General features: G+C 34.3%; 1 pseudogene; it reads right to left on the reverse strand.

The window, feature by feature from the left end:
- Positions 1 to 95: 95 nt before the first annotated feature.
- LOC112484559 lies at positions 96 to 214 on the reverse strand (annotated as a pseudogene).
- Between the last annotated feature and the right edge of the window lie 12801 nt (positions 215 to 13015).

Below are 13015 nucleotides of genomic sequence, written 5' to 3' on the forward strand. Positions count from 1 at the left end.
TTATTTATTTATTCTTAGTTGAGGCATACCTTGGTTGACCTCACAGATTGCAAGGACCTTGTCAGCTTACAATCCCTTATTTTTTTTATTGTTTACGCCTACAGCACCTGGTCTTCCTAGGTGGCCTTCCATCCAAGTACTAACTAGGCCCGACCCTGCTTAGCTTCAGAAATCAGACCAGATCGGGCTTGTTCAGGGTAGCATGGCCGTTGACTTAAAAATATCTTAAATCTTATTGAAGTAAAAGAAAATATATTCATGAAATACATGTATTTTTAGAAAACGAATGAATGCAATAAAATGCTGATTGTGTAATTCTAACAGCAAATGTGAGAGGAGTTGAGAAGAGGGAGAGAGAACCATCCTCATCTTGAAATGGATTTGGAATAATGTTACACAGGCTAATCAAAGACAATGGGATATAATCTGTGAAGAATTAGAAAGATGTCATAAGAGTGGCAGCTATACAAGGTCTTAGGAAGATGACTTATTATTAGTTTTAAGTTAATGTATAATTAAAAAACATATAGCAAGAACTTCCTGTGTGCCTGATACTGTGATGTACCAAGCTAACTAAGCAAATAGATGTGGAATTATCAACACAGAACTTACAGTCTAGTTGGGGAATCAGATATTAAATAAAAATTACTGGTAATTAATAATAAACCTAAGTATACTAAGTTACATGAAGGAGTATAAGATGGTCGGGGACTGTATATTTGAGAGTCCTAGTGAAGGCCAGTGTACCTGAGAAGAGAAGAGTGGGAGAGTAGCCAAACATGAGCCTGGAGCATCTGTCAAGGTGCTAATCTTTCTTGTATATTTTATAATTTATTCTAATGACAACAGGCAACTCTTTTGGAAATTGGACACAGGGATAATCTGTTTAGGTTTGCATAATGCTAAGATGAAGTTAGACCACTGAATTTTGATAAGCAGATTCCAGTCCCATCCTCTCTCCCTGGCCATTAACTTCCTCTATTACTTGGGCCTAGGCCTCATCATTGTAAAATGAGATTATGTTACATAAATTAGATGAGATTATATATGTAAAAGTGTAATATAAAGTGAAATTTAGTGTGTACACATGTATGTAATAGCCACTACTTTTTGTCTCATTAAACACCATTTCATCAGCCAAAACATGCCTGTATCATACAGGGTCAAATGCCTTTTCACTGAGTACACACACACACACACACACACACACACACACACACACACACACAGAAATACAAGTTTCAGAATCCCTTCCTCCAAAGGTTAGCTTCCTCCAGTTGATTTGGGAAAGTAGATCTTTATCTCACATCCATACCTGGCTCTTTCTCTACTGCAACAGTCCCCAGACTTTTTGGCACCAGGGACCAGTGCTCCCATGAGAACCGAATGCCTGATGATCTGAGGTAGAGCTGGTCAGTGATGCTAGCACTGGGGAGCAGCTGCAAATACAAATGAAGCTTTGCTCTCTCACCCACTACTCACTTCCGGCAGTACAGGCCAGTTCCTAACAGACCATGGACTGGTATCGGTCTGCAGGCCTGGGGCTGGGAACCCCTGCTCTAGTGGACACAGTACCACAGAGTCACTGTTGAAAACTAATTCTATAAAATGTGTTCTTTCTTTTTTCACTACTTTAATCACACCTCAGCTGGCCCAGAATCCTGCAGTGGACAGAGAAGAAGCCCACGTTTAGGTCTTTAATGCTAGCACTCATCATTACATGTTAATCTCTCAGTTACTACTCCCAGAGCTCTTCTGCCAATTCGAGTGGCTGAGACTTCAGAGAGAGTCATCTCAGCCACACACTGTTCTTAATCCAACCACTGCCCCACATTCTTCTGGTCCTTGGTGCTGCAGTTCTGTCAACAATACCAATTCCCCTTCTTTCATGAGAAAATCTTCTTTGTGGGTCTTTTTTTTTTTTTTTTGGAGCCTATTTCTGTATCATGTACTATTCTCTTTTATTTCATTAAAGTCATTTGAATTTGGGGGGAATTTAATCTATACGATGTGCTTCATTTCCACACAAATCATGAAAAAACATTATTGAATGTTTGATGTATTTTTAGGATTGTTTTTATACTTTTATAGTTCTTTCATTTTTTTTCCTGCCAGTTAAACTTATCCACCTTGAAAAGTTCTATAACATTGAATTTCAAAAAGAAAGAGATTCAGAGTTCAATTAATCACTTTCCACCAGTGAGTTTCCTTGGCCATGATACCAAGATACAAATCTTCCCAGAAGCGCTTTCTGCAAAGAAAGGGGTATTTTGAGGCAGAAGCTTCTCTAAGCCGAAAAATTAATTTCTCATGCATTAATTGTCCATGCATTAAACCTATAGTAGTCTAATCCCACATCCCAGTGTCTTAAATATTTTGCATACCACCTTTTAAAAAAAAATTAGTTTACTTCTTTAAAACTATATCAATCTCAACCATATATATAGATCTACTACTTTAATTCTATCTTGTGTCAAAATCCAGTTCTGTATGCTCTATATTCCCTTTTGGAGTAACTTTATTAAGGGCATGAGGTCTTTAGGTTTTTTAAGCCTCTTCAGTAGTTGTTAATCTATGTTAAATTTGGCAGAACTATTTTGGCAAGGAACTACTTTTGTGGCCTACTTAGCATCTATTTTGAAGTTTTCTGAAGAAACAAACCTAATATCTCCCACCTAAGTATTATCTTCCCAGTTCTTCTAGTTTCTCCATCTGTCCAAATAGAAATGACAGTTTCTTGGACATCCAAATCTATAAAATGCAAGAGAAGTTTCTTTCACTGAGGGATGACAAATCTGCCTGATGACATTCATTACTCAGCAGAAAAGAGTAATCGCATCTTTTCATCTCTTACAAATGGCTCCTGTTTTTGCATACGTGAGATACATACAGCTGCTGGTGAGGGTGTTGGTTTTGTGACATAGCGTTCGTGCTAAGGGATTTACCTGTTTTCCATGTCATTTGAGTCCCAAGGAAGATTTCTGGATACATTCCCTAGCATGGGTGATGAATTCCCCTTGTTACTGTTTTCTGGGTAACAACACTTTCATTATTCACTCTACATTTAATGTTATTGGTCCAGCTGGGCTGATGTACTGCTGATGAAGTGATGTTCACAGTTCTGAGAATTTCATTTATAATTTAAAGGGTCAGAAATAACTGATTTTCTCAATGAAGTTTCAGATGCCATTTGTTTTTCAACAGTCACAAAACCTAGTATTTCCATTTTGATATACAGATAAATTAGAAATGGAAACATTTAAAACATGTTAGACAAATTCATGAAGATAAATCTGGGATGGTCTATTAGGGGGAAAAAAGACACAATAGTCGTACCCTTACACACAGGGATTATGTTCTAAGACCCCCAGTGGATGTCTGAAACCACAGATAGTACCCAACCCTATATATACTATGTTTTTCCCCTTATACACAAATAGCTTTTCACTGAAAGGAAGTACTTTATGGCTTCTCTTTGTCATGTCTGAATTTCCAGCATCACTACTCTTGATCTTTGAGACCATTATTAAATAAAATAAGGGTTATATGAACACAAGCATTACAATACTGCAGTGACCAAAATGAAAAACAAGACATCTACTAAGTGACTAACTGAAAGGTAGTGTATACGGTGGGGATACACTGCACAAGTATGATTCACTTACTGAGTGAGATGAAGTGGGATGGCATGAGACTTCATCATACTACTCAGAACGGTGCACAATTTAAAATTTATGAATTGTTTACTTTTGGAATTTTCCATTTAACATTTTCAGACCGTGGTTGACCTCTGGTAACTGAAGCAAAATCACAAATAAGGGGGGACTATTGTACTTAGTGAACAAATTCCTGCTTTCTTGAGATTAACAACTTGGGAAATACTTTTTCATAAGTGTTGTTGAACCGGTGAGTTTTCAGTCCTATACATCTTCATTCTTCAGGAACATATTCTGAACACTCCCGCCCCCACGAAAATCTTCAAACTTCTTTGCTGTTACTGAAGTGTTCTCTTTCTTTAGCCTACATAAAATTACCTTTCTATCTCCATTCAATTACTTTCCCAGTTTAATGTCTGTTTACTCTGATTAATTCATCAAGTCATTATGCAACAGCTCATGACTCAGCATTATATGGATTTGCAGGATGAGACAGGAACCAGTAGAGATGAACAGACTTCGCTTTCTTTTTTCTGGGAAAACCAAAAGGTTCAAAAGGCTACTCAGACAACCAGGCCTCACCTCCAGAATCTGAGGTGAGATCTAGATAGCAGTTATACTCAAAATTTCAGCAGCATGGGAGGTCTGTGCTTCTAACCCTTGCATTGTTCTAAGGTCAACTGTATATGTATATTTAATTATTTTTATTGAAGCATAATATACATTGAAAAAGCCCCCAAATCACAAGTATATATCAAAATAAATTATTAAAATGGAAACACATTTGTGTAACCCAAACACAGACATAGGATATAACCAGCACCCAAGACATAGCCACCCTTATATCTTTCTAATATCTACCTCCACCTGATAGCCAAAAGGCAAACACTGTCTGAATTCTATCAAAGACTTTTTGCCTATTTTTAAATATAAACTAATAGAATTAGACAATTATTCAAAGTTATGGAATGAGATTCATCTTTATTGAGTAAAACTGTAGATTCTTCATATTAATTTGTTAGAATATTACATTAAATAAATATTCCACAATCTGTTTATCCATTCTACTACTCATGGCCCTTTGGATTGTTCCCAATTTCAGGTTAATATAAGCAATGCTTCTATGGCCTTGTCTCTGGGATGCATTTCTGCTGCTAACTACCTAGCAATAGAATTTGTGGATATTATGTTCACATTTATTCTGCTTTGCTTTTCACTGGCAAATAAAAGATTTCCAAAGGACTTGTACCAATATATAATCCCTCCAACAGAGTTTGAGAATTCTAGGTATTCTGTAACCTCACTAGAACCAAATATATCAGTCTTTTAAAGTTCATCCATTTCAAGAGTTGTTATCTGGCTTACTGGCATCTTTTACGGTTTTTAATTTTCATTTTGTTAAATTCTAATAAGGTTGAGCAGCTTTTCATGTTTATTGATTGGAATATCTTATCTAGAGTACCTGATCGAGTCTTTTGACTATTTTTTTCCTAAGAGATTTTCTTTTCTCTCTCTTTTTTGTTTATTGATATGCAGAAGTTCTTTAAATAAGCTCTATATAAACAGATTGTTAGTTATATCCATTGCAAATGTCTTTTTTATATTCTAGATTAACACTTTCAATGTTGTTTGGTAAACACAAGTTCTTAGTAAAGTCCAAAGTATTAACATTCCTTTCCTGGTTGGTGCTTTCTGTGTCCTAATTATTAAATATTTCTGTACCTGAAGTTCATAAAGACATTCACCTATGTTACCTTTTTGAAATTAATTTTTTAATTAAATTTATTGGAGTAACATTGGTTAACAAAATTATATAGATTTCAAGTTTACAATTCAATCTGTATATTACATTCTGTGTTTACTACCCAGGTTAAATTTCCTTCCATCACCATATATTTGACCACCTTTACCCTTATTACCTACCTCCCCCTTCCTCCTTTTCCTCTGGTAGCTACTAAACTGTTGTCTGTGTCTATGACTTTTTTTTTGTCTTCTTCATTTGTTGCTTCCAGTTTTATATCCCATATATGAGTGATATCGTACAGTTTTCAACTTTTTCAGTCTGACTTAGTTTGCTTCATATAAAAATCTCAAGATCCATCTATGTTTAGCAAATGACAGTATTTCATCTTTTCTTATGGCTGAGTGATTTTCCAATTGTATATATTCCAGTATATTGTATATATTCCAGACATTTGCAATGGATATAACTAACAATCTGTTTATATATTCCAGTATATATACAATTGGAATATATACATCTTCTTTATCCAGTCACTTGTCAAAGGACATTTCAGTTGTTTCTATGTCTTGGCCACCATGAATAATGCTGCAAAGAACATCAGGGTTCATATATCTTTAGGAATAAATGTTTTAAATTTTTGGGGTAGATACCCAGAAGATGGATTGCTGGGTCAGAATTATCTTTCTAATCTCTCATCTTCCCAATTAGGGTTACTCTTCACTTATAGTTTACTCAATAAACAATTTTATTAACCAAGTAGAGGACTTTGGTTCAATGTAATATTAACCTCAGAGGATTCAAATTTATCTTAAATCTGGTAAACAATTTCTGAGTTAGTATTACAAAGAAGACTGGAGAAAGAATCAAATCCTCAGGTATCTTTTTGCCTCCAGACAATTTTATAGACCATTTGTTAACTATCTTTCTAGGAAGATTTTCTAATAATCATTTTTTGCATTAATCTATATCTTAAATCCATTGTGATCAAAGAACATAATTTGTGTAGGTCAATTCCTTGCTTTGTGGATCAGAATATTATCAGTTTGGGTAAATTTTAAGAGCAATTAATTAATATATCTAGACTACAGTTTATTCTATATATGTCAATTAAGTCAATTTTTTTTAATTTTTGTTTAGATATTCTATGCTACTCGTGATTGTTTATCTCTCTTTATTCTACTAAGCATGAAGACAAGTTATTACAATATTCTAACATAATCATGGATTTAACTATGTCTCTACTTATTTCTGACTATGACTCTACTTACTTTCACTTTACAGATGTTATTAGGTATATACCCATTTAGAGGTGTAATATATTTCTCATAAATTGACTCGTTTATCATCGTGAAATGTATTTCTTGCCGTAAAGTTTATTTTTTACAGCAGTAGTGAAAACTGATTTATTTTGATTAGTTTTTGTCTGGTATGAATAAAGAACTAAAAGCCAGTCAACAGAGATATCTGGGAATATGACCTTTTCATGATACTGCTCTTGAGATGTAATCATTTGAGATTAATGTTGAAATTTAACTATATGACATATCAAGTCAATTTACCTGGTATCAGAATATTGTGAAAGTCTCATTGATGAATTCGCATGCACTCCCAATACATATAAAAAGTAAGTGACAGATGAAGGAGGTACTATTGCTGAGTTGAAATGGTGTACACTCACCTCACTCTCATCTCTTGTAACTGAAGGCATCTTGTATGGTGAAAGGGACTGCAAACTGTGTTTGAGATGTTACAAGTTTTCTCAGTACAATTGCTGTTGGGCAGGTGTTTGGTTCCTTTTCTTTTCCCTTACTTACAGTTTAGTAATCTGGCATTGAGACTGTATTGAATATAATTACTGTAACATTTTTAACCAACCATATTATTATTTATTTTTTATTTAGAATCTTGTTCAATATTCCTTTTTCCTTTTTTTATCAATTTTTTTAAGTTTTAAGATGGATTTTTTTGGCTAGCTTTTATTGATATGTACTTTTACTAAATTTTTTTTTACACTAGAAATTATAACATACACTCTTGGCTTGTTGAGATCTGACATAACATAATTTTACCCCTAACGAGACAATGTAAGGATATCAGAACAATTTAACTTTATGTGCCTTCATTCCAACGTTCTGTGGTATTGTCTTTAAGTTGAATTCTATCTGTCTGTCTATCTATCCATCTATCTATCTATCTATCTATCTATCTATCTATCTATCTATCTACCTACCTACCTATCTATCCACCTACTTACATAGTCTATTTGTCCATCTATCTACCAGATTACTGTCTATCCATCTATTTTTATTTTAAATAGTCTATGTACATATTTCTGGAATCATTTCATCTTTATTTTAATTATATATCTCCCTTCTTCCACTTAAGATTATGTGTTTCTTGCCTCAATTTTTTTCTGTATTTTTACTTCATTTACTTTATTTTTTTTTTGCTAACAAATATTCTCAGTTTTGGTTTTGCTGAAACTGTCTTTCAAAAATTTTTAAAGTTTTTTAAAGGTAAAACTCCAATTGTCTTTAGAATTCCTTTTTTTTTCTGTTGTAAATTCTCAGTTTTCTTGCTTCTTCAACAGTATTATGACATTTATTTTCAGACCTTTTTTATGAATTCCTCTTTGTTTTTTCATTACAACATTATAATAGTTTTACCTTAGTATGGTTTTCTTTGTATTCATTTTGTTTGAATTCTACAATGTTTTTTGAATCTTTGCTTGATATCTTTCTTTGCTATTACAATTCTAAGTAATTAGCACTTCCAGTATTTATTCTTACCCTTTATCTCTCTTGTTGCCTTCTGAGTCCCTTTAATTATATTCTTTTTAAAAAAAAACATTTATTTCTCTCTTCAAACTGGACACTTTTTTCTGACCTGTCATTTAACTCTCTAATTCTTTTTCTAAAAATGTCTAATCTGGCATTAAATACACTGAATCAGTCTGTGACTAATCAGGAGACAGAAACTACATAGCAATTTAAATAATGCTATTTAACATAAGGAATTATTAAGCTATGATAGGAGAGTAACTATAAAGATGAAAAAGAAAATTGTAAATGTTCCCTGGAGCTCAGAGAGGGTGCCTAAGGAAAGGCAAATTTGGAATGGAGATTCAGAGATTCAGACTCCATTGGAATTGGTGTGGCTAAAACCCACTGGAAGGAGAATAAATTCACTTGATTGCTCTATGAGAGTGGTTCCTCCTCCACAGGGCAAACAGAAACAACTGTGTGGAACACAGGCTGACAGATGAGCATGTACAGGGAGTGAGGGCAAACTGCACCCCTGGAACAGGAAGCTGGAGAGGTCTCCTTCTGCAGGAACCTAGTGTACTCCTGTGTCAGCTTGAACTGGAATGACATGAGAGGTGAAGACAAGGCAATCGGCTCGCTAGATGGCCATCACTACATTGGCTCTGGCATGGGCATGGATAGGGCTAAGAAGAAACTGTCAGGCTAGCAACTTAGGCAAGGGCCTCCAGGTCTACTGCCATTTCCCCTTGTGAGAGGTGCCGCACTTAGCACTGGGGAAACTGCACAGGCCAAGACCTGGAGAGAAAAAAAAACAACCTCACTCTTCTGGAATCTAGCATGATCTGCCCTAGAGCCAGGAAGAGTGGACATTCCCTTTTCTAGTGCCTATTCAGCACTCAAAAGGTGCTGACTTGCAAAAGAGAAGTATTTATAAAATTCATCTTCATTATCACAGATCAGTCTCCAAAAAAGTGAATTAGAACTAAGAGTCAAAAAATTAATAATTGGAACACATATTCAATAAGTTCTTAATTCTAGAAATTGTATTCTTTAGATATCATTTGACTATTTTTATAACTTGTCTTTTTTTTAATATTTGTGACTCTATTAATTATAGTTATTTTAAACCTGATACATGATAACACTAAGGTCTTATCTCACATTAATCTGTTTTTATTCTCTAATATTGCATGTGTTGTTTGCTCGAGTATTATCCTCTACCAGTCCCATTATTTTGACGGGCCGACAAATAATTTTAAAAATTTAGAGATCTTGAGGGTCTTGATGTTGTTCTCTTCCTTCAGAGAAAATTTAATTTTGCTCCTTACATGAAGCCCAGTTAGGAGAATTAACAATCCCAAATCTCCTAACTTCAGTCAGAGATTCATACTATTCATATCTTTGCTTATTTCCTGTAAGGTATTATTTAATTATAGTCCACGTATACTCCTATAGTATGGTCACCAGAATAATGGCCCCCAAAGATGTGCTTGGAAACCGATTATGTTATATTCATGGCTGAGGACAATTACAGTTGTTAATCAACAGACCTTAAGATAAGAAGAGATTGTCTGGATAGGATCGATCTAATTACAAGTTTCCTTATAGTAGAAGCGGAAGGCAGAAGACTTAGTGTCAGAGTGATACGGTGTATAAAAGACTGACTCAATTACTGCTGGCTTGAAAGATGGAAGAGAACTGCAAACCAAGAAGTGTGGACCACCACTTGGAACTAGACAAGGCAAGCAGACAATCAAAAAAGGTTCTCCTCTAGAGCCTCCAGAAAGGAATTCCTTGATGTTAGCCCAATGAGACACATTTGGAATTTCTGGCATCCACAATAGCAAAATAATATAATTTTTATATATTTCAAGGCATTAAGTTTGTGGTAATTTTTAACATCAGCAATAGAATACTAATACATAGAACGTAGATATTTATAGTTCCAACTAAAATCCCAAGATGTTTATTAAGATACCTCTATTTTGGTGGCCCCTGAATTCTTTTTTATGTGAGATTACTGAATGTTCTATTTCGTGACTCAGTCTCTTAGATACCATTTTAGGAAATGAAGAAGGACTTAAGCAACTAAATATAAACAAACCAGAATCTAATTATCTCTATAGTCGTCTCTCCTCTATCAGAACGTGAGTCCATATATCTTAGTTTCTTTGTGCCTGATGGCTTGCTAACACTAAAATAATATTTTTTTAAAAAATAACCCAGCTCTTCTAGCCATTCTCATTTAGTGAGTTATTTTAAAATAACCTAGTTTCATAATGTCAGAAACAGAATTCAACAGATGAAATATGTTGAGCATGTTTTATACCTCAAAATTATTTTCCCATGTAATGTTTCATGTGTTTTTACAATCCTTATGTAAGGATTGCTGGTCTATTATGACTTTCATTATATAGACAAAAAAACTGAGGATCAGGGAAAGGAAGAAACTTGGCTCACAAACTAACAAATATTCTCAGTTTTGGTCTGTGAAATGAGAAATCAAAGCCTCCCTGAAAATGTTGGACGATTTGGCTGTTATTTCTCCGTGTACATTTAGCATCTCTAGGAGAAATCTTAGCTATTGCTTGGAGCATTTTCTGAGGCCTAATTTTAAACCTCAATTATCTAATATCTACCAGAACTTTCTTTCCATGCATCTGCCTGCTTTTCTTTCTGCTCATTCATTTATATAATTATGAGTTATACAATTATATGAGCAAGCTGTTCCCTGCCTTAAGAATCTGTGGTAGACAAGAAACTTTCATTCATGCCGTGACCCGAAGTTCATCTTAAATTTGACTTGGCATGGGATCCTCAGTTCAAGCCCTCCATTATTTTTTTTTACCTTAATTATTTTGAACATATCCTTCAGGTATTTTGTCTCATTCCAGGCTTGCCTTAGTCTTTTCATTTGTAAAAGTAACACCTTGGGATTCATTCTTCCTGTTCTGTAGCAGAAATGTGTGAGGGCACATTTTAGAGAGAGTGGGGCTTTTATGGAGTGGGGAGGGAGAGAATGTATTACTAAAGACAGCCAAAAAAGAAGGACAACCTGCTGTTAAAAGTGCAGCTTATTCAAGGCAAAGCCAATTGACATGTGAGATAAAAAACATTTCCTGGGGTTTTATAACATCTGTTGCTGACAGCCACAGTGCCCAGTTTATCAACAATCAGTTGAGAATTTCCACTTAGAAATATGAAAAATAGATTTTTTTTCTCTTTAAATTGGGAGTTTAGCAAGGAGATCTGAAGAGGAAATGAAGATGTCTAGGAGATTAGTATTTCAAATTGCAACATGAATAGGTTAAGCTAGTGGTACCTCCCTATCTTTACCTGTAAGCAACCCTTTCGTGGGGAGCTTTGTATGCTGTAGAAGAGTATTGGTTTCTTTTATTGGTGTTATCATGAGTGGAGCTACAATGCTTCCATTTCAAAGAGAAAGAGATAATAAGAAAGCAGACCCAGGATAGTAGAAGGAACATTTACCAATAAACTCCAGAATAAAACACAAAAATTGTTATGTAGTAAATTAAGGTACTGCTCATTTAATTTCATTCAGAAAGGCTTTAACTGAAAATCAAGATGATGGAACAAATGATCACTGTTTTCAGCTAATTAAATTCTTTTGGATTAAAAATCAAAATCATATAGTAAGATTTAATATTTTTTCACCAGTCATCCTCACTGTGCAAGGAACTATTCTTAGGCACTGGAGAGTTAAATATGTGGCTTGTCTATTTGCATGATAATTTTCAAAACTAAATTATGTTTTGGTACTGAGAACTGAAGTTAAGTTCCTCTCTTCTGTCTATTCTGCTTACAAGTCTGAAACAAGCCATGAAGCCATGTTTTCTTGGTTTGTTTTTCCTGAACAATGCTGAAATCAGGGGTGGAGTAATTAGCTATTTGCTTTAGGAAATACCTGTTACTGGAAAATAAAACTATGAACAAACTAAACAGTTTTTATTTTAATCAAGAGTAACAGCTTTTTTGTCAATAATTACTTTAAATACTCACCTTGTCATGTCTGCCATTCCAAAATTGTTTTGTTATAAATTCTACCTCATCTACTTTCAAACCACTTTTTGTGAGGGGTTAATTAGCCTGGCATCTATCACTCAGAAAACGAAGTAATTTCTCTTCTCCTTTTAAGGGACTAAATGTAAACTGTAGCTGTGCTTTTAGGCATCTTAAAATTATATTTAGTGGAAACTCAAAAATTGTGAGTAAAAGGTGAGATATTGCCTGAGCCTGGGAAGACAGGGACTACCAGACATATAATGTGGCGATTCTCCTTTAAGTCCATGATATTATATATTTCATCTACCTTGCCTTTGGTTTTCTCCTTGAACTTTCAATTACATGTCTTGCTTTTTCAGTTCATTCCAACTTTTTCCAAGATTGAGAATAAGTGTTTAGTGTAGGAACAGCATATTGGAAAACTAAAAATGGATACTAACCAAGAATAAATCTTAAAAGGAAATACACTAATTATATATATGTTTCAACTACTGAGTTCTGAATCTATTTGATTCCAAGTTTAGTTCTACACAGATTTTGTGGGTAGTTGTGTATTGCATGAGTTAGAAAGTGAAACACTAAACTTGTGGAACATTACTTTAGAGAAGAAATATTTAGCAAGAAGGCAGCTACCAGAGACAAACTGAATATCTCACCATTTGCCTGGAGAGAGCCTTGCCCCATTAATAACTCTCACTGCTTTTTCAAGATAAGCTTCCACATAACGGTTAAGACATTGTTTGTTTTAATAATATTAATAAGCAATAAACATATTCTATACACGCACACTTTCATACTTATAGTTTTTTTAAATTTTAAAACACTCT

Source organism: Pteropus alecto, unplaced genomic scaffold, assembly GCF_000325575.1.
Source record: "Pteropus alecto unplaced genomic scaffold, ASM32557v1 scaffold117, whole genome shotgun sequence".
Taxonomy (NCBI): Eukaryota; Metazoa; Chordata; class Mammalia; order Chiroptera; family Pteropodidae; genus Pteropus; species Pteropus alecto.